The sequence below is a fragment of the Anarrhichthys ocellatus genome, unplaced genomic scaffold (assembly GCF_004355925.1).
Source record: "Anarrhichthys ocellatus isolate YVR2014 unplaced genomic scaffold, GSC_Weel_1.0 scaffold12, whole genome shotgun sequence".
Lineage (NCBI taxonomy): Eukaryota > Metazoa > Chordata > Actinopteri > Perciformes > Anarhichadidae > Anarrhichthys > Anarrhichthys ocellatus.
The window spans coordinates 8427766-8450759 of record NW_022280042.1 but is presented as its reverse complement, the minus strand read 5'-3'; the positions used below and the strand labels follow the sequence as shown (position 1 = coordinate 8450759).

The 22994-nt window shown below is 44.2% G+C and overlaps 1 protein-coding gene across 1 annotated transcript in view; it reads right to left on the bottom strand.

Annotated features, from left to right (window-relative positions):
• Window positions 1-17483, bottom strand: part of LOC116386305 (nck-associated protein 5-like) — a 112421-nt gene extending 94938 nt beyond the window's left edge. Inside the window, exons 1-2 of the mRNA XM_031852400.1 lie at window positions 17310-17483; window positions 10522-10620 (exon numbers count right to left, since the gene is read on the bottom strand). The gene's annotated coding sequence lies outside the window, so the exon portion shown is untranslated. The remainder of the gene's footprint in view (window positions 1-10521; window positions 10621-17309) is intronic.
• Window positions 17484-22994: the final 5511 nt, after the last annotated feature.

The window sequence follows — 22994 nt, the reverse complement described above, 5'->3', positions numbered from 1 at the left end:
ATCACATGGTCATAAGTATTCAGACCCTTTGCTCAGTATCGAGTAGAAGCACCCTTTTGAGCTAGTACAGCCATGAGTCTTCTTGGGAATGATGCAACACACATGGATTTGGGGATCCTGTGCCATTCTTCCTTGCTGGTGGACAGCCATTTTCAGGTCTCTCCAGAGATGCTCAATTGGGTTTAGGTCAGGGCTCTGGCAGGGCCAGTCAAGAATGGTCACAGAGTTGTTCCGAAGCCACTCCTTTGTTATTTTAGCTGTGTGCTTAGGGTCATTGTCTTGTTGGAAGGTGAACCTTCGGCCCAGTCAGAGGTCCAGAGTACTCTGGAAGAGGTTTTCTTCCAGGATATCTCTGTACTTGGCCGCATTCATCTTTCCTTCAATTGCAACCAGTCGTCCTGTCCCTGCAGCTGAAAAACACCCCCACAGCATGATCCCACCATGTTTCACTGTTGGGATTGTATTGGGCAGGTGATGAGCAGTGCCTGGTTTTCGCCACACATACCGCTTAGAATTAACGCCAAAAAGTTCAATCTTGGTCTCATCAGACCAGAGAATCTTATTTCTCATAGTCTGGGAGTCCTTCATGTGTTTTTTGGCAAACTCTATGCGGGCTTTCATATGTCTTGCACTGAGGAGAGGCTTCCGTCGGGCCACTCTGCCATAAAGCTCCGACTGGTGGAGGGCTGCAGTGATAGTTGATTTTGTGGAACTTTCTCCCATCTCCCTACTGCATCTCTGGAGCTCAGCCACAGTGATCTGTGGGTTCTTCTTTACCTCTCTCACCAAGGCTCTTCTTCCACGATTGCTCAGTTTGGCTGGACGGCCAGGTCTAGGAAGAGTTCTGGTCGTCCCAAACTTCTTCCATTTAAGGATTATGGAGGCCACTGTGCTCTTAGGAACCTTGAGTGCTGCAGAAATTCTTTTGTAACCTTGGCCAGATCTGTGCCTTGCCACAATTCTGTCTCTGAGCTCCTTGGGCAGTTCCTTCGACCTCATGATTCTCATTTGCTCTGACATGCACTGTGAGCTGTAAGGTCTTATATAGACAGGTGTGTGCTTTTCCTAATCAAGTCCAATCAGTTTAATTAAACACAGCTGGACTCCAATGAAGGAGTAGAACCATCTCAAGGAGGATCAGAAGAAATGGACAGCATGCGAGTTAAATATGAGTGTCACAGCAAAGGGTCTGAATACTTATGACCATGTGATATTTCAGTTTTTCTTTTTTAATAAATTTGCAAAAATTTCTACATTTCTGTTTTTTTCTGTCAAGATGGGGTGCTGAGTGTACATTAATGAGAAATAAAATGAACTTTTTTGATTTTAACAAATGGCTGCAATGAAACAAAGAGTGAAAAATTTAAAGGGGTCTGAATACTTTCCGTACCCACTGTACTTTGTCAAGTTAGAGACCATTTGCAAATTACAAGGAGCTGAAATTCCAAAGCAGTTGCGTCAATGTCTGTGAGAATGTGCTGAGCAAAAATAAACCGGGTTCCAACCCCCCCCCCCACCCAACCCTTTTAGCTTTAACCTCCAAACCTTTAAAAACAAAGAGGTCACCAGGTGCCAGGAAGCACCACTCCTCTACGTGAACACACGGTAGGAACTCACCATACAAGCCCGACCAGTGCGAGAGACGATTACCCTGGAAGGCATCTTTTTTGCCTCTATAATGAGGCTGTCAGTGTCCTCAGGCAACACGTGTGGTAATGATGCCGACTCACAAACGGACGCAAGGCAAGCTGCAAAATGGAGAAATGCTCGTACACATCAACATATGCGAGCAGGCATCCGCTCAATCTCGCACGTCTGCACACAAACTCGTCCGTCATCAATCAACCCGTATCAAAACAAAACAAAACAAGTGAGGCCTTGAGCAATTATGTAGACCCATACATCAAGTGTTAGTCTGTAAAGTGGTTTCTGTATGCATTTAGTCAGTGGTCGGCGCTAATGCGGAAACATGTAAATATTTCCCTGGACTTTGCAGGGAGTGATTCTAGGATGTTTGTGGCACTTCCCAGACCACCAACCAACACAGGGTCCTGTGAAGACGCTGAAACGCTTCGTAGAACTGAAGGGAACTGCAAAATTGGCTAGTAATACTTTGTGGTTTGTACAAGAGACACCTTAAACATACAAGTAGTCATGTGATCCATTGTTTCGCACAACAGCCAAACATTGATATTGTGTTTTGTTGCTTTAAAAAAAACCTCAAAAGAATCTACAACAAGCCTGGCTGCCCAAGGTTTTTAGCCGTGGTTTCAGAAAACCAAGCATGAAAGAGCTCTCTCAGATCCCAGCTGAGAGTTTGGCTCTGGGCCTGATGAGAATGTGATCACTGTGCAGGAGAATAGACAGGACGCGCCACCACACCACCCTCTGCCTCTCACACCCACACCCAGGAGACCATAGACTGAGTCTATCCCGCCCCAGCAGCAAGGTAAGAAGGTGGGCTTTGCTGTGCTGACAGATGCAGCCCCTCCTCATCCTTTGCTATCTGCCTCTCCTCGTTCACTGGGGTCTTAATCTGCACGTCCAATCCTGTTAGCTGCCCTCTGCCAGTTTTGCCTTGTTCAGACCCAACATTGGATCCAAAGATGGTGCCTCATCTGCATATGATGAACAAACATCCCCCAAGTGGAGCTTCCACGCCAGGTGGACAGGGTTAACACCCTGAGATAAGCTCTACTGACTCCTGTGTTTGGATCAGGTTTCAAGATTCTCTGCTGAGACAGACTTCTATTTCAAAACAATGAACACAGAAAAGAACTGTTTCAGCAGTCAATTAACTGCTGAAACACACTGCTGTTTTCAAGGTTTGTTCATTTACATGTTTTTGATGTGCGGTTTTAATAATTCATCACCACATTATAAAAACCAAGGCAACATTAACTACATTTTCTGTTATTGGCTGTTATAGTAATTCATCAGTTTTCAGTTAAAATTTGCATCCGATTTTATTGGAAACTTTATTATCGAGGATGATTTGAACAATGATGCAGTGATTGGTTAATTGGACTAACGAACTGTTCATCCTCAGCTGTGTGGGGGAATCATTGCTCTGTCTTCTCTTTGACCTCAAGTAACTTTGGTTTCTAGATTAAAAACAAAACTGATTTATGACTTTAGTTGCTACTTTCAGGGTTGAATGATGAACTACAATCACAAGAATAACAAATACATAACTTCTTCAGGACATCTGATCTTATCACAGCTTTTAGTGTACAACTGGCATAATCAAAAGTTACCACTGAACTATAAACGCATCATGTTTTTACTGTCTCCTAGTTGAGCTGAACGACTACACTGAACTGTGTGATAAACTTCCACTTCAGCCCAGAGTAAATCTGAGGACACACTGAATGGTCCCAAGTGTTTGGTGCTGTGTGGAAATAAGAGGACTGTCTTCACCTCGTCCCTTCAGACTTCAGTCCTCTCAAACGGCCTCTGTATTCCTGTCACTGCGCTCTTTTGAGGGAAACCACAGGGTGAATAGAGATCGGTGCAAAGAGCTAATGTTTGGGTAACAAGGCATGCGACTCCAACTGCACGTGGTAACGGTTTCATCTTTGATCTCCTTTGGGAGAAGAAAGTCCATAATTTGCACAAAGGACGGTCTCATTGGATGAGGGAAAATGGACGTCCAATTATAAGAGCTGACACAAAGCCCCGAGCAGGAGGGAAGACAGAACAGAAACTCAGAGTCCTTCTCACTACAAAGTAAAAGCCTCCTCAATCAGTTTGGAACAGACACAAAAGCTTTCTCTTTTATTTTTCCGATTAAAGTGTCTTTGATTGAGCGACAAGCGATAACCCCTCAGTCACTACAGATAGAAGTGAACATCAACCTACAGTATGTTCAGCAGGCAAATGGAATTCATGCATTATCATTACTGAGGCATTTAACGTACACGCAACTTGTGACATGGGTCAGAGACTTCAGCGCACATTAGCAAGCATCAGTGTGTCATTGGCAGGCAGAGAAGAGGGTTCACATGCCAAGCCGAGAATAAGCAGGTCAGCTGCAACGCTTGGCTTCACTATCACCCAGAGGTGGGACAAAGTCATTGTGAAGCATGTCAGAAGTAAATCTCAAGTTTTTGCACTCAAGTCCCAAGTCCTACATTTTGAGTTTCAACTTCTAAACAAGCTATGAAGCACTTTACACCAAATGTAATTTAAGCATTTGTAATTTTAATTCTGCAGGTTTTGCATACTGCAATTATTTCTTCGTTGAACACTGCGTAGTTTTGCACTCAAACTAAATTGTCTTTGGTATAATTTTTTCCAACTGGCGCTCCCTGACGCAACATCAGCTCTTCATGGTTCTCTCCTGCAACAAACGTCAATCTGGGGAATTAAGTGTCGACCTGCTGGGAATGAATAGCGTTAACGTCAATTGATTCAGGAAATTAATTGATTCGTGGCACACTTTAAATAACATACTTTTTCATCTTTGGGCTCGGGGGAAGCTATCATGTCAAAAGGCTCAAGTCCATGTAAAGTCACAAGTCATTGGTGTTGAAGTCCGAGTCAAGTTGAAAGTCCTTTTTTTATTCTTCCAAGTCAAATCAAAGTCATCAAATTTGTGACTCGAGTCTGCTATCACCCAAAGCACAACGGTAGAATCCTTTGCTCTACTCACCTGAAATAAATCACAAAACTCCAGTCAAATCCCTGCAAATGCCAGCCAACAATTTCTGGCATCATGTTGTGCAAATGACTATTTCTTCACCTCCTTTTTGCCAAAGTGTTGTGTCAAAAAAAATGAAAGAGGCATTTAACTTCTCTACACGTGAGGCCGAGATCCATAAATTATTGGATAATTGCCCTAATAAAAACACAGGCTAGGTATTCACGGGGTACTGCCAAATCTCATTACTTGGAGGTTGGAAAAACAGACGAGTGGCTCATATCAAAACAGCCTCAACAATTATTAAACCAATTTTACAAGCGAATGGAGGCCGCTTAGTCTTATCCACAGCGTGTGGCTGGATATGGGGGAAGCCATTGGGTTTCAGACTGGAGTCTAGGGAAAAGCAAACGCTGTAATCGCTTTCTGGACGGGCTCATGAGAGAGGAGACGGTTCCCATGAGAAGAGAGGAGGGAAAACGCCACTTCTTCTGCCTCCCAGAGTTTGCTGGGTTCCCACACCCTGCGGCCCCGTGGCTACCCACGCGGCGAGCCCAGGTATGCGTGGTATGTCACCTGCACACTGAGGGAGCTGTCAGAGTCCCGGCCAGAGGCTGGTACACCCCTGCTGAGAAACTTGATTTAAACACTCAAGATGAAGTGTGACAGACTGAGTGCTCTGAGAGAAAAGAGGTAGCTGCTCCAAGAAGAGGCTAAATGTTTTTATGCAATCGGCTCCCACCCAAATCGTCCAATCAGCTTTGGCTTCAGAACTACACTTTACACCAGTTGCTCAAGAATCAACTGACACACAGAGTGAGCACTCGTCCCCTGAGCTTTGGCATCTTGCAATGCACATGGCGTGGGAACAGGGCCCACTCTGAGGACGGCATTGTCGGTGGATTTCTATACTATATAATTACACTCAATTAGTTTGAGCTTCTCAGAAATAATATCAAACCTCGCCATTTGTCTGCCTGACGATGTGGAGCCAATCAGATACGGCTGAGCATTTCTTCCCATCTAGCTAAAGAGCCTGCTCCCCTGCTAAGTTTTATGTCTCCATTCGGCATTATAACAACCAGCTGTAATGGGCTGTGTGTGGGGGGGTGAGACTGATGAAATCAAACCTTGCCAAGTGGACACCATGCTGGCATACCATCCAATTCATTTGCACTTAAATTTAGCATAAACCAAACTAATTTGTCTGTTGTGGAGCTCGTTTCTTGGACAATTTTATTGTCTTACTTTCGCCAGTGTCGAATGGTCCAGTGAAACAAGTTGCAGCCTGATATAACAGCATGGCTGCAAATCAGCACGTAAAAGACTTTATACGAGGAGGAGGCTTGACAAAAGCCAGGGGGATTTAGCTAAACCCAAATACTTTGGGGATAAACAGGAAAGCACAGCTACATGCTGTTTATTCAATACAACTCACAACTATGCAGCAAACGTTTAATCAGTAATGTGGTGCACTTGATTATTAACCCTCCCCTGCAGAGTGTTTTCAATTTGGCCTTTTGTTATCAATTATCTCTGAGCATGATTGCACTGCTGCACATATTATACACGTTGGCAGGGAAGACAGTGTGGAGGAGAAAACAAGGACATGCTCTCATCAGTTTAGGCATCCTTGGGTTGATGAGTATTACTTCACGGTTTGAGGAAATGCATTTGACATTAGATAGAAGCATGAGTGGCTCTTTTGTAAGATGGAAATGAGACATTTGCTACAGACAGACCAAGACAGAGCTAAGAAGACACGTGACAGGGCACTCATCATATTCACTCCAACCACCAATCACGGTGAGGTGATTACACACTACTTCAGACGTGCGTTTAGCCAGTTTAGAAGGGCCTTTCATCTCAGGTTGGATTGGCTCTTGCGCCAAACTTTCCAACAAACACAATCTGACAGACCAGGTGCACATAGGTGTGAAAATAGGCAGAGTTCAAGCACTCTGCACGCTCTTTTCTACATTCCTTCTAATCAAAGCACACGCTAGAAGATGCTGGTTACCCGTCAATGTATTTCAGTTGAATAAGAGAAACATTTTGACATCACCACAGATGATACTTACTTTTTATTTTGAATGAAAGCGCTGTGCTAGCCTCTACTGTATAGGACAGAGCTCTGACAGAGCGTCTGCCGTGACCTAGATAAAGCTGGCTGGCAGCAGCTAGCAACAGCTCACAGACCGTCCACGGCCATCGGGCTCACCGTGCGCGTCCCTGCATGACGAAGAGAGTCTCATCCGCAGGCGGGCATCAAATGATAAAAATAAATAGAGGCAGCGAATCAACCCAGCAACACAGCTGTTATGTAATGCAAATATTGCCCCAGTTACATGCAAGTGCTACTGTATGTGCCGTTACTCTGGGCCGTCCCTGAGCTACATAACCTGATCCAGATTAGATGGTCTAACACGTCCTGCTACAGGAGCCGAGCACTGTAATGAAACGCATCAATAAGATGCCAATAACGCTGACTAAGGGTCCACTTCACTTAAAAACCATGCAGGGCCACACACACTCTAGATACAGCAAACACACACAAACGACATTACGTCAATTACTTATTTGAATGAAGCCTGGAGCTTTGAGCAGCTTTCGCACACGCACTCCCTCAAACCTAGCCTGCATACATGGAGGAAACATATGCTGGCTCAATGCATTATGCATATGTGAGGTAGTGGTCCTGACTGACATTCAAGCCCCATGTTCACCAAATTACCCAAAGACGATTGTGTGAAGCTAGGCCATGTAATCCATCCAAAGAACAGCAGAAATAAATATTTGACCTGGTCCACAGCTGACATATGGTATTTTGTCTCAAGCATTGTGTCTGTGTGGAAAATCTGTCAGGGGCGTCCCTGGTGGAAAATCTCTCTTGTTCATCATCCTAACAGGCCGTGAAACACATGGAACGACCTTGTGAAAGCAACAAAACAAGGCCAAACATTTTTCTGTGTGAAACAGTGTAATCTACCGCAAAAAAAGCTGTAACCTTGTGACAAAACGCAGCAGGCAGCCTTCTGTCACAATGCTGGATCACACAGGGTCATCTGTCCAGGTCATACCTCGCGTTATGTAAAGCAGACTGGCCGAAAACTGGTTCACAGGTGATTGAGAGGGAAAAGGGAACATGTCGTCTGACAGAATGTCAGAGACAACCTCTTGTGTTTTCTCAGATGCCTGAAAAAATAAATGTATTGGAGGCTCATATCCTCCCAGGAAAAGGAGTGTTTACAGGACTTAGTAGGTTTATCTGTGCCAGGGCCAGCAGGGCCACGAGGGCCAGAGTCATCATGTCCCCCATCAGCACTGGAAGGATAAAGACCCAAGTTTGAGTTTAGAGACAAACTCAGTGGCCTCTGTCTGAACTGTGGAGGAATACAGGCTCACTTAACCACAGAAATTAAAGTGTGGACAATAACCAGTAAATCCACAAATTGCTATAAATGACTGTTATTTTATAGCATTCCTGATGTTGATCTCTGCATCATTGATTCATGATTAAATGACAGGAAATCTGGCTGGTATGGTATGCAGAGCATCTAGCAATCATGAAAGAGATATTTCAGGATATGTGTGCATATATTAAGCAACGACATCAATTTAACTTGAAATAAAACTGGGTAACAAACTTCAATCAAAAGCAGTTTGCACTCTTCTTGGTTGCCCATGCCATGGAATTAAAATCTGCACACCACCAGATCTATGCTGGACCTTTACCAAAATGCTCTGGGCTTCCTCATGTCCCACTATTAAAACAAGCCAGCCCCCTTATGCTCCCGCTGCCCCGAGTGAGAACAAGTCATTGGGGGAGAAAAAGTGAGGACAGAGCGAAGCAAAAGATAAAGCAAGACAAAGAGACAGACTTGAGTGAGGGTGCGAGAGGAGAGAAAGTGTGTGAGAGTTACAAGAAGGACGAACATGAGAAAGTGAAATGAGTTCACAAGAGAGGAGGGAGGCGAGAAGAAGGAACAAAATGAAAAACAGTGTGGAGAATTGCATGCATGGATAGACGAGTGGACAAATGTGAGCATGCTGAATCATAAACCCATATCACAAATATGACCTACTTTCATTTTCCTCACAGTAAATCAGGTCGCTGTGTATCCAATTAAAACAATTAAAGCCAGAGTGAATCTCATATCAACCAATAACTATTAATGATAGTGATAGCGTTCGGAAAGCCTTTATGAATCACAAAGTCAACAGATAAGAAACGGCACAAAACACCAAGTAATCGCCGCCTGTTTCACATTAAGTTACTCATTCACAAAGCTAAACCACTGTGGATTAATTATAAAGTAGGCAGTGTCTGATTCAAGTGCGTCGCTCCATCGCTCCTTCTAGATTCACTCTCATGTTGCGGTTTCAGGAAATGATTGACAGTTTTAGGCAGATACATTTTTGATGTTTTGGGGATTGCAGAAGTTATTTTGGGGGATGGGTATTTATAGTTTAGTCCCTTGGTATATCTATGTTACGTCTGATTTCCTACATTTCCCAGAAAGCATTTTGCGCTCCAGTGAGGAGGCATGACCATAGACAATTGGACGAAAAGTGAATATGGGCATTGTAGGTAAAGGGGAAAGTAGACAGAATGTAAACAGTAGGCATGGATAGGTACATATCCAGGAACTTTGAAAGAAGCAGATTGGTTCACCAGAGCAGCACTTTAATCACTCAGGCTCTCTTGCATGTCAGCAGTGGGTTAACGTAGGTCAGCAGCAAGTCATGAAGTCAGGTCAGGTCAATAAAGGATGTTGACATCGTTGGGCTTCATTAAAGCCTCACACTCAGAGACATGTGCAACTTTCAAGAAAAACATCCTTCTAATTAGTTACACTGAGAGACTGCAATCTAAATCAGTTGCCTTTTAATCTGCAACAAATGTGTCCTTGATGGCTTCAGAGCTTCCTACATCAAAATGCTATTTTAAGACTTGATTTATTATTTTCTGTGCAGTGACTGCACTGTATGCACTGAACTGGAATTAAGCTTCTTCACGACCATGCAGACGCAACACAGCAGCCACTATATGTCTGCACTTGACATTCAAAAGAGGCTACTTGCGAGCAGATTCACCTTCATTTAACCCTGAGCCAAAACTAGTTTCCACTCCTGTGATTCGCGAGAGCGGCCCGGCATAAAGATAAGCCTGTCAATCACCGGCAGCCACGCTGTTTTTCCTCTCTGCTGTTGACACGTGGATGTACACGTTCATTTTACTCTTAATGCTGGACTCTCAGGGCGCCTGTGGCATATTTTTAAATGTGCATTTTCTTGTCTGATTGATAGAATATAAAATTCATCTTCACTCATGCGAGGTTTAACATCGTCTCTCTCTTGTAAACACTCAACATTAAGTGGATCTTTCCTGGGACTGATTTGCCTTAAGACAGGAAGAGAAACGTTTTAAATCCCAGCAGATGCGAATAAACTAAGAACAGCATGGTTAGTTAGCATGAGCAGTGTTAGCCACTATGTATAAAGAGACACAACAGCACCAGACAAATGCTCAGTGGGAAGTAGTCCAAACAAGCCACAGCAATGACAGCATGGTCCCAAAGACAACCTCATTAAAAACATTTTAAGAAACGCTCCAATCTACAGGTTTCTTTTGATAGTGACACAATCTATAGTGGTGGCCAGTGGTAAAATCTCTAACTACATGTCAGTTTCACCTAAATTCTTCTCTAGTCCAAGAGAACGTGTTCCGAGTTCCAAGTTAAAGATTCTCATATTTCCTTCTGGAGATTTAAGTCCACAGTGCAGCAATAGATCAAGACAAAATGAGGACATTCCACAATGTCTGCTTCCTGACTAAGTGACCAATCTTACAAGCTGTGTGTTGGGGATTGACTTACCGGCAGGCCGCTGTCAAGAGACAATCTCTTTAAATGCTCACTCCTCTCCAGGCGTTCATGGTCCCTCTGCCCTGCGGCAATCCACACACCTGGGAAGCCCTGGAGGGAGGGAAAAAGGGGGAGGAGTGGAGGACAGAGAGAGAAAGTCAACAAGGAACACCTCATTTCCGGTAGATCACGTTTCCGCTGTTGAACAGGCTTTCACCTTTTAGAGTTCAGAGTCCAAGTGGAGAGCAGCAGTGGCAGCAGTTTCAGATAAAGTTACAGCCGTCTTCTTTTGCAACTATAGAACCTTTCCTCCCTCTTTTTCTCCCATTTCTATTGCAATGCCTTCCCTTCAAATTCAAGCCCGTACATGAGCGGAAGTGTGAACTTCTCCTCAGGCCTGACAGCACGCTGGGATCACAACGTTCCAGCTCGATCTTACTGCTGGCTCTCGGCATCACCCAGGCATCCCACCCTCCAACACAACCCCAAAACCCAAGCGCCAGCCCTTTTGTTTTTCTAGGCCTCTCCAAACAGTGCTGGGAACCAGTCCGACCTGGTCTGACTGAGACCACAGCAGAAGATAAACACTTCTCTTCACGCATACTACTCCTTTACAAAGAGCCTGGGCTTTAGAGTCACTGTGGTGGTGCACAGAGTAAGCACACCACTTCCTCATTGGTGAGGACAGGGTCAAAGGTCAGCTGATGGACGCTACAGGGTCAGAGACCCTGTCTGTGCAACACAACTTGTATTACCATGTGCAGGTATGCGTGGATAAATCCTGGATGCGTTTAACTAAGATAGGGGTTCCACCTTCACACTCGTCTTAAAGTACAACATATAAACCTGGTTTTGTACGGCCAGTACACCTTTCTTCGCGGGATATTTAGCAGGGGTTTCTCCAATTTCTGGCCGATTACACAAACCAGGTACCTCTTTACATGCCGTTTAAGAAATCAAACATGTGAAAAACAAGTATTGCCAGCTTACCTAAGTGCATTTTAACAATGACTACAAAAAGTTGGGATATCCGTCACTGCCGTCACCTCAGAGCAATGTTTAATATTTCATGGCCATCTAGGTCTTTCTTTTTTCATTTATAAATTTGGCAAATTAGTGAAGTTACTTATCAAAGCAAAGGTAAAGTAATTTGGTTCCAATTTTAAAGAGTTTAATTTTTTTCCTCCAGCTAAGGAACAACCTGGACACTGGTTGGCACCATACTGATATCACACTAACACTATTTCCACATATTTGGGACAGCAACATTCTTGCAACCTTATGTTGAGAGCACAGGACAGTGAATCTTTACATGAGAATGAAGATCATCTCAGGGTGAATTTTCAGAGTAAAAACTATAACTAGCATGAAAACGGCATGACATTTTAGAAATAATCATGGCAAACCTCCCAAAATCATCTCATGACATCCTCATCATCAGATCCACTGGTGCAGTGACCACACGCCTGATTAGTGCCACTATTGGAAAGGTTCAGAAATGAGGCCGAGTTGTATTCATCCATTCATTTCAGGTCAGTTGTGTCTACTTAGCTCACAAACCTACTTATGCAACCACACTTCCCAAACAGCGTCCCAACGTGCTTTTTCGCATCTGCTGCAGGCCATATCTGTTACACCCTGTCTGAAGCTTCAGCAGCGTGACTGCACTTGTCAAACATCCCCACACATCAACATGACATGTTCCATCCACTGCCAATCTGCTAAGTCCAAACGTATTGACACGAAGCCGCAAACATCGGATTGCACGAAGGATCAGCCACTATGTTTTCAGCCAGAACGGATGTTATATTTGACAGTCTCCCTCTGCCAAATTTCTGAACACCCTTGGGTTATGTGGTGTATAAGGAAGTTGCCTAATCAGTGAGGAGGATGTGAATGCACCATCTTTAATGACACAGAAACATCAGACTCCAACCCGTCGCTCGGTCTGGCTTTGTAATGACTAATTGTGCAAGTGTACTGCATCAGATGAAATGCTCTGGTCTATGTTTAGATTGCATTTAAATTTGGTTCCTTTCCCCTGGAGATTCGGAGAGGAAGTAAAGCCCATGGCTTCCCTTGGATGCAGAGATAGGGGGGGTATAGGAAATTGAAAGTAAATGATTAAAATGGATGATAGCAGTGTGCCTGATTGCCCGACATGGAAAACACAGTCAACATTTTCCTGAGGGTATAGAAAGTGCGAGAGATGAGGTAGTGGATGGATCAGGAGTGATAAAGACGAAGCAAACACATTAAAAGCCATATATCAGGGGTATTCAGATCAAAGCCAAGCAAACGCCTGCCTTTTACAGTACAAACAAACCAAATGATGCTTGGTCTTTTTGCTGTCAGTTGCGGTGAAAGGGATAGTTTGAAGTGGGGTAGTATGAGGTACTGATCCACAGTCAGTGCATTACTGCAGTTGAGGGAGTTTGGAGAAACAAACAGGAGTACCAGTACAGTAGCAGAGGAATGTTCTGCTGTTGTCATATTTTAGCCTAAAAGAATCAATGTTAAAGTTTAAGTCTACACTATATTTAGAATATTTTCACATCTTTACCTTGCCATTAGGTAGCATGGGAATCTGATTGGCTGTCAAAAGCTGATTTCCACTCAACCGACAAACAGTGTTCATGTTTCTCGGTTGCTCAAAAGAGAAGAAACAAATGTGATCTTAAATAAGCAGAAACACACTAGTTCAACAAGTACTGGTTTTGGTGACTATAGCTAGTGATCCAATGATCAAAGTAATGCCATACAGTATTCCTCAAAAGATGGAACTTTCTTTGTCTTGTGTTTAGATAAAACTACACATCATATTAATAGGTATGCTGATCAATTTAAACGCTCCTTTGCCTACGTTTATAACAAGAGCCTTTCGGCAACCCATTGGACTGTCCTACCTCCCTCCAGATTCCCTGTGATTTACACCAAAACCAATTACTGATATGTTAAACCGGTTTGGTGTTGACCTAAGCGGAGTGACACGTGTCAACACCTATAGTCCGCACAGCCCCCAGCCGGCCATCCAGCCAGTCGCCAAGCCAGCCAGTGGGGTGGAAAGGATATAATCAAAGGAGGCCAGGAGGACGCTGACATCTGGGAGTCTTTGTGCTGTAGGCCTAATTAGATGCCAGGGTGAAGGGAGGAGGCGCTGTGGGACAGTGTGTGTGTGTGTGTGTGTGTGTGTACAATCAGAATGGGGAGGTTGTTTGAGGTGGGAGGGGGAAGGGGGGAGAGACACCCTTTTTTAACATCTGCTCTAGGAACAAGGGAGGACCCAGCTGAGGTCACACAGCCCCAGACAGCTCCCAACTACAACGGGGATAATGTGAGGGGATAACAGCTTAATGATAACACTTAAACCCATTGAGAGATCGCTGTACAGAAAACAGGCTGTGAGCCTCGTGGATAAATGTTGATAATAAGCCCAGATCGGCCATGAATATGGATCGTCATGGCTCAGGTTTGATACTGTTCCTTTGTAAGCCGAGAATAATTAGACAGCTGTGCATTTATTGCAGTCAGTCATTCTCATCTTAACTTGTAGCCGGACTAATCCTCCACATACAGTGAAGGTCTGCTGAAGAAACACTGTTTCTCCGCCCTCTGGCTTTTGACTTTGCAGTGTTAAACGGACCACACTCTGCCACAAGCGACAATACTGCCCTTTGTATCCAATACAGTCAGGCATTCACCCACGCATATTCTCATTTCACACAAGAGTCGTCACAAGTAAGAAATCTTTGTCATGGAAAGTTCAAACACAGATATCAAGCGGGTGAAGTGTGTGGCTTGAACTTTGCCCCCTTTCTCATGAAACAAAACCTTTCATTGAGGAATTATTGCAGCAGAATTTGCAATAAAAGAATGTCCTACATTTGCTTGTTTTCATTGTGAATTGATTTAGTCATGGGTTATACATTAAACTATACAATAAGTGGTGGAGCAAATAAATTTAAGCAAATATTTAAATGGCCATCTGGAGGAGAAGAATGGAGGGAGAGCCAAAGATTTTAGAGAAAGGGATTCCAGGCATGCATTGTGCATGAGTTTTCAATTAGTGCTCACATCTATTATAAACTTACTGAAAACAAAAAGGTCTCAGAAAGAAAAGCCTCTTGGCCAAACAGTGACTCGGACCTCTATGATCAATACCCTGCCGACCTGAAAAAAGCAATGCCAGGAAGTGCCAGGGACTGGAAATGGATGGTGGATGGGATTGGACATTGATTGGTGCAACCCCTTTTGCCCCAGGAACCAATTCATTTAGTCTCCATGCCCTGTGCCTGCCTTGAATGAGGGGGAGACTGAAACGGGGTCAGCGCAGAGGCATCCCCCGCGGTACACAGCCCAGTTCTCTCTCCATTTTTCTTCTGAATGATTCATCCAGATTGCCATGTCCATGGGAGAAGAATGAATGACCGGGATGATTATACGTTCGAGTCTCGCATTTAATTCGCCTGCTACGCGAGGGGGAAGTGGGAGGGGACGTTGGGGGTGCTATTGCTCTCCATTCATTGAGGAGAAAATTGAAGCATGCAAGTGTCTGATGTGGGGTTTAACATGCAGAGAGAGAGTTCCATCTGTATTCTAGCAGCACAGATGGTCTATGCTGATCGGATGTTTTGAGTCCCTCTGCTGGCCAGCTTTTCTGGTCCTGCTCTCCATGTGTCCCGATACAGTTGGCACGACCAACTGTAGCCTGGAACGGCCTAACGTGGAATTACTGGGTCTGGGAGCCTCCAACAATAAGCCATATTTTACACTAGTCTGTTGTTTTTATACGGTCAGCAAACCAATCATTAAGCTCAATGTCTTTCTGAATGTTTCCAGTGTGCACTCAGTCTCTGTTTTTAAACCATGCTGGTAATTATAACAACTTTCAAGTATTTATCACACTAGTGTGAAAATGAGAAGCTTACTGTCAAGGCGAAAATGTCAATTTAACAGTCCCTTTAAAATGAATGTTGATGCTATTTGTTATATTAATTAAGACCAGGCAGAACATGTGCACATAGGTTATATGTTATGATCATACTGCATGAGCTCGTCTGTCTTTCAGGCATTAACAGCAGATCATTAGGGGAAGTATGGACTTGCACTATCTACATTATTGTCCACAGGTAAAAGTAGAAGCTTTGTGTGCATTGCTGGGTGTTTGTACACATGGCTCATGTCTATTTTCCAAAGGACAGCCTATACTGAATAAACATACAGTATGTCCTTCGAACACAATGAGGAGTACAGCTGTTAAGGGTGGCTTAGAAATGTGTGTATGGCTGCTCTAGATGTGGATGATTATTTCATCCAGCAAAACAGATTTATGAAGGGCCCATCATGAATTCTCAGCACCTTTTAATTGTTTTGTCCGACCAAAGGACAAAACAATTACTCTTAAAAGGCAGGAACAACGTGACTGAGGGAGTAAATCTTAATCTTCTACATTTCATTTCTGAACAAACGGAGCTCCTCGTTATGTTTTGACAGTCACAAAAGCTGTAAGACATTCAGGAGGACCGTGAGGCATTTCCAAATCATCCGTTGCAATAAGAAGACAGATAAGAGACATCTCATTCTGCATTTTTAATCGACTCCTCTGTGCTTATATTCACACTCATCTCCAGATGCTCCACTTCTGTCTTCTCAAGTGTTCCGGGATTTAAATGGGGTTAATTCTTGTTTAGTCAGCAGTACTTAGCAGACAATTTAATGTGAGGGTTTAAATAGGTGGGAGGGGTTGGAGGTCTAGTGGAAAAAAACAACAATACAATGTCGTCATCTTGTTCATGAGGGGAGTCCCTTCAATTCCCTGTGCTCATCCCACCAGATGCGTAGGATGCTTTAATATACATCCTGGGGAAAAAAAAAAATGAAGTGAGCTTCCTGCCGAGGGACCCTCCACTGAAACCCAGCGTGACTCTCTGCTGAACTCTCTCATGATAGCTACAGGTAGAAAAAAAAAAAAAAAAGCCAGAAAAATATACTCAAAGGCCCAGGGGTGATGCAGCAAGCCAAGAGAGGGCAGAGGAATTTTCCGACCGTTATCAAAATACACAACCATGCCCCCCTCTCACTTTGGTATGCAGGCATCAAGCAATTGGCAGCTCACTAAATATCTGAACACAAGCATTTCGTCAGCCGGCTGCTGACCGCTTGAGAAACAGTGCGCTTGCATTTGTTTATTTCTCTGCCTGTTTTTATATTTTCTCCATTACATTATTTATTTATTTTTCTTAAACAAAGTAGTAGTTTTAATTGTGACGATTTATTTTCCTTTAATGTTGTAAGTTTCATTTTAGTTTAGAAACGATGCTTTGCTGCAACTAGCTGGCTAATTATTAATGCGGCTACATCTGTTAGGGTGCCGTTATAAGGAAACACTAATTTAGCAGCACTTTTTGTAACGTTTCAAGCTGTTCAAATTTATAGCTCACATTTAATTTGCAAATGTAAAACGTTTTCAGTTGCTTCCTCGTTTGAACAGTGCTATGCAACATTTACTATACTTTGCATAAAAGGGTTAAAGTTGGGCTAGCTAAAATAAATGAAGCCATACTTACATACCACCAGTACTTGTATTAAATTATTTATTTTTAAAGAAAAAAAAAGTCTTTTACCAAAATGAACTAAAACTATTCAAACAAATGTTTTGGCACAAGTTCTACTTGACCAATTGCAAGCAATTAGTATTAATTACCACCAATTTCATCACGCTCTGCACACTTCTCACACTCTTAATGGAGGTGAAAAGGTTCAGCCTCTCACAAGACAAACAAGCAGGAATCCAAACTTACTCTGCGTCGGCCGGATCCTCTCCACTCAACAGGTTTGTAGCCAGCTCTCTAGTTCCCAGACTCTCAGATGTGTTTTGGTTCGGAAGACAACCTGATGATGTGGAATGTCCTTTGATGGCAGCTGAAAACATGCTATCGTAAATCCCCCTGCAGGGGAAAGCCACACACAAACTATCTGTGCTGGCGCTGCTGGAAGTCTGCATCAACACCCAGAGAGACTTGTAAATAGAAGACAGGGTAGTGGAGGGAGTGAGGGAGGCGGGGTGGGGCGGGAGGATAAGGAGAAGTTCCATATTACATCACCAGCAGCTGTTGACAGCCCTGTGTTTATTAACTAACTGCCAGGGCTGGAGGAGTCACACTACATGCTCTCACACAACTCCAAACATTAAAAAGACAAGACGTGATCACGTCTGAAACACTTGGATGAGAGACATGGAGCGATGTGCAATTATCAACCATAGGCAGACACGTGGACGCATGCAGCACACAAAGTTAAAATACTTCTATGCTCCAAATGTCTGTCAGGATCCAACAGTTTGGTCTGATGGTGTTGCCCGTCATCCGTTTACACTGGCTATGAGACTTGCTGACTAGACTAGAAGAGCTGTTTTCCTGACTCAGACAGCACTAACTGTAATGTAGTACTGTGGATCGAGAGCTGCTGCTGCATTCCTCAAGTGTCTCGGCTTGGCAGAGCCAGCAGCCTGCATTTCTCTTCCTCCCCTTCTCTGTCTCTTTCCTTTCTTGCCTTCTCATTTAAATGGAGGCACATGACTCCCAGCTTTACTGCCAAGTAGACTTCTTTATGCCACCCGGGAGCCACAAGCACTCTGCTTTTCATTGGCTTCTCTGCAGGGCACTCCTTAGCCCATTACATTCCTCGCTGCCACCCATCCTCACAGCCCACAAGAAGTCGAATCAACCTTATCCCAGATGGCATTTTTAGTTCATTTTTCTTTGTTTCATTTTGCAGGCATTCCCTTCAAATAAACTTTGAATTCCCTGATTCTAGGCTGCTGCCGGTATGCGAGAGCCCTTCAGCATCGGCCGCCCACTGTTTGTCATCCCTACCCCACTGTGAACAAATGCTCTGCTTCAGCCCCTCTCTGGTGCATTCCTTGTGGTCTCAAATGCAATAATTTCTCACGTAATTCCATTCGGTTGTCGCATTCTTCCCCGCTAAGCTCATTGCATTGCAACATGGTTTGCTCAGAGACAGTGAGACCGAGTGGGCTGACGACATTGCAAGACTTTGAAGTATAAAGACCAACTATTTCATAAATTGCGTTTTTAGGATGAGATAGAGGGGAAATGCACCCCAGTGTTGAAGAGGTGCTTACCACAAAAACACAAGTGTAAAGAAAATAAAAAGCACAATAGAAGCCACGATGTTAAAAAAACAAATAAGCCAACATTTGGACACGAGTCTTCTTCAGGGTACTGAGGGCTAGAAACAGCTTCACATGCATTAAGGAATAGGGCACAGGTGTGCTCAGTCATGGGGAGCAGTGTCCTTAAATGTCCACATGTGTGTTTTACAATACAACTCAAACCAAATTCTCAAGCTAAATGGAAAATTGGCAGCAGGTGAACCTAAAAAAGGAAAACAGGCTTTACAGGGCTCACCATGCTGCAAAATGTTGATGTTGTGACCCTACTCACCTCCTCTGATATGGTGCATTAAAACATGGAGTTACTCCAGGTCGGCTGGACAAAAATAGCGTTGCAACACTATATGCTCAGCCAACATGTCTGTAACTCTAAGTACCAGTCACCACAGAGGACAGCACAGCAGTCTATCGGATGAGTGCAGGCCAACAGGTGCCCTTTGGTGTCCCTAATTAGGCAATTGGTTGGGTGAGGAGCCAGGTTTGGGGCTGTGTTCACCAACAGTACAATTTATGCTGCATTCACTGGCACAGGGAGCATTCCCCACCACATGAGGAAAGAAAAACACTTCTCCTCTTCTTAGCGCTTTCTTTATTTTAACTGTGAAGGAGCTTAACTCTGCATTTTGGCATCACAAGAAACCTTTGGGCAGGTTTTGGATCATAAATCTGGTCAGTATTGATCAATTTGCACAATCGATTACCTACTGGCAGATTGCAGTTTGGGCCAAAACCTTGCACATTGATGTGCACATGTGTTTGTGCCCTGAGAGTGCGGCAGAGAGGTAATGGCTAACGATCGCCAAACATACGTCTTGACCTGCGGCACATTCGGATGCATTCCAGGCATGAGGTCCAACTCTTTCATGTCACAGGTCAGAGCCCTGCAGGAGCACTGAGTTGACTATTGGAGAGAGGAAAGCCATATATATTCTGCAGCTGTGTGGACAGGATGCAAGGAGACGCATTTAGTATGCATGCAACAACTCAAGGAGCACCAGTCCTTTACATTTCAACCATGCGTACTCTCGGTGGAAGAAACTGTCACTCTTTCAAGGGCAAAAATCATATCCTTTTTTATATTGCTCACATAGTGCAGGTTGACGGTCATGTTCCCCTTAAGAACATGCTTATAAACATCTAAAGGTGACCAGGTCAAATATGGAAAGACTTTTGTGAAAACGCACCAGGAAACACTTAAATGCTAACAGATGCTTAAATAGATAAACGCCCATTTGACTATCACCCCATCTTCTTCCAGAAGTGTTAGGCTGCTTTATCATTCAACCACAACGCCTCCCTTCAGGATGGCTCGCTGCAATTGCGGTTAATACCAGAGTAGTCATAAAGCAGTCAACTCAGCGGATTGCTGCAATACTTACAGCTCCTTCGGTGTACTCGTTTTATGGAAACATTGTCTCCTATCAATGGGACATTTTGAACGTGACTACCACAGACGAGTAATCGAAACACCAGACGATCCCGAAGGTCTACATGTGCTGCAACGCTTTCAAGACTGAAAGAACATAGATAGAAATTTATGAGGAAAACAAATCTGACCTTCTTTTTTGACATGAAAGAGAGAGACAAGTACAGTGCATACGGTAAATTTCAAGAATTGTGGAGTTTGCGCTGATGTCAGCTTCTTTGAGTCCACAGCTAAGAACCAAGATGTAATGTTTAAAAACATGGGAGACATCCAGCTTTGACTTCGTCAGCCATTTGTGTAGTCAGAGATATATTGTGGTGATAAATTGGGGTTTCTCTCCTGATGCTGTTTTGTAGATTCACGTAACGTCTGATAGTATTTTATATTCATTCGAAGTGCCTTTCACTGTTTTTTAAGCAGCAAACAAGGCTGGGCATCCTGCCAAGTCCTTACTGTACAAATTTACTTCATTTCATTGAATTATGCTCTGCGATTTCCTGACGTGGACTACTTTCCATTTGTCTCGTCCCTGTCCATTCCCCTGGCTGTGTTGCAGGATCGATGGCTGCCCGGAGGATGCGAGGACCGTATCTTATGGCTGTCTCATGCCATTTCCTCCACTCTCCCTGAGGTGAGAGGATCGGAGAGTCAAACAAATAGGCCTTTTGTTTTCACCCCCCGTGTTTGTATGCAGTGCCACAACCAGGCTTCCTGCCAAGTTCTCCTCCTCTTCCCCCAGACTGCAAAAGAAAAAGACAAACCCAAGCAAACCACCGTCACCGCTGCCTTCACCCACCCACCCTAGCCCCCGCCCCCTACCCTCCACCCCCACTCCCTCATGCTTCTCTTTCTCTCTCATCAGAGCGCTGGCGAACACAAAAGGAGGCAGAGTCTGGGGTGCAGGTCCCCCATGAACGTGCACAGATTAGGCCGAGGCGATGATGAAGGCGGCCGGGCAGAGGTGAAGGATGAAGGGGAGGATTTGAGGAGAGGAGTAGGAGTGGTTGCTATTTCACGGACAAGACAGCGTGCCCTCTGCCACTGAGCAGACGCCAGCTGGGACGAGGAGTGGCATCCCTCGCTTTCTCTCCATCTCTCATGCTTTCAATGAAGCATTGTATGAGCTGGAGGAAGGATATGAGGTCCCATTTGGCTGTCATTGACATGTAAAGAGAGTGTGGTGGCGACTCACGAGATCAGCGGCCTGTAATTAGCTGAGGATGTAGGAAAGTGTCAAACACACACACATCCATAAATGTATCTGCATATAGAGATTAAAATAAATATGTACAGTACAAACAAGTCCAAACTGCCAAGACTTGCATGCCTGTAGGTAATATTATAAGCTATCTGTTAGCCTACTTGTGAGGTTTCACACTGAGCCAAAGCCTCTCTGGGTGATATAAATCTAAAGACGAGAACCATGTGGTCTGGCCCTGGGGTGGCCCACATATCTAATGAAGAAAAAAACAAAGCCCCGGAGTACTCAGGGGAGAAGTTTGGATGCACAACAGAGACATTCATCCACGAGAGACACAGGTGTGATAAGCCGACTGTGAATAACAGCTCAGGCTCATCACACCTCATAAATCACATCCATGCTGAATGTGGAATGTGCTGAAAAGTTTCCCAATGTGTTTTTGGGTTGATATCACACAGAAAACACAGAGCTGTAATGGAGATGAATCCACAGCAATACAGTTAATGCACATTCTTATTAGTAGAACATATTCACAGGCGGATTTTTGTCTTTTTAAACTTTAGACAAAATGGCACACAGAATCATTAATCACAAACAAGTTAATAACGAAAAGAGATAAAATGTGTTAATCAGTCTGCTGTAGAGTGTTGAAAGGTGTATTTTTTTGACAGAGCCAGACTCACTTCCGGTCTTTATGCTAAGAGGCTGATCTGGTCCTCTCATCTCTTTCTTGGAACGACAGCGTATCTCCAAAAATGTTGAACTAGTCCTCGAAGCATGGATGGATCTGTGTTATGTTTATATAAAAATGATCTTGAGTGCAGCTTTAAAGGTAATGAAGCAGATAGGTACATTTAAATCAAAAGCAACACTGACCTCAATCTATGCTGTTATGTTGTTATCCTCTGCTGTCCAACGGGCCTCTTGCTAGAGGACAGTGTGTGTGTGTGTGTGGGGGGGGGGTACCAACATACAAGTTACCATGGTGATTAAGCTCCTCTTTCAAACTTGGGTCTCATCTGAGGGTGGCCCTTCTCTTTGAAACAGACGATCTCGGCTTGTGTCAAATCACCACAAGGGTCTCAGCGCTCGCTCAAAAACCCACCGATGACAGTTGCTGTTTGGAGATGAGAAGAGCCCTCCAGAGCAGAGGACATCGACCTGCGAGACCCGGCTCTCCCACGGGGACCTGTGGGATCTCCTTGTGGCCCCCTTAAAACTCCTCCATCACCCTCCCTGAGCTTTCCAGTGAGCCCTTTGATGTCCTGGGATCTGGGCAGCCTTTGGACATGGAGGCCTGTCAGCCTGCAGCGGGAGATAGCTTGGAAAGTCACCCACCAATGGACACACGGCGAAAGACAGACTTGATGTCCATGTATATTGTCCTTCTAGCTAGATAGACACAGATATACTACGTATAAACAGTTTTGGGAGACAGACAGAGGTTTCACCGGTCTGACCTGTATCATGGTTGACATTAAGGGACAAGGACGCCGTTTGTTCTTTAATCGGCTTTCTCGTACCGAGTTACTGAGGCCTTCGTGGGAATCAGCTTCAGCCCGTCTCCGCCTGACTGTGGGATCGAACACACAACTCAATCACAGAGCTGCAAACGCAGGAGTGAATATCAGCTTCTATAAGCTCCCGTTTCAGTACACACTATG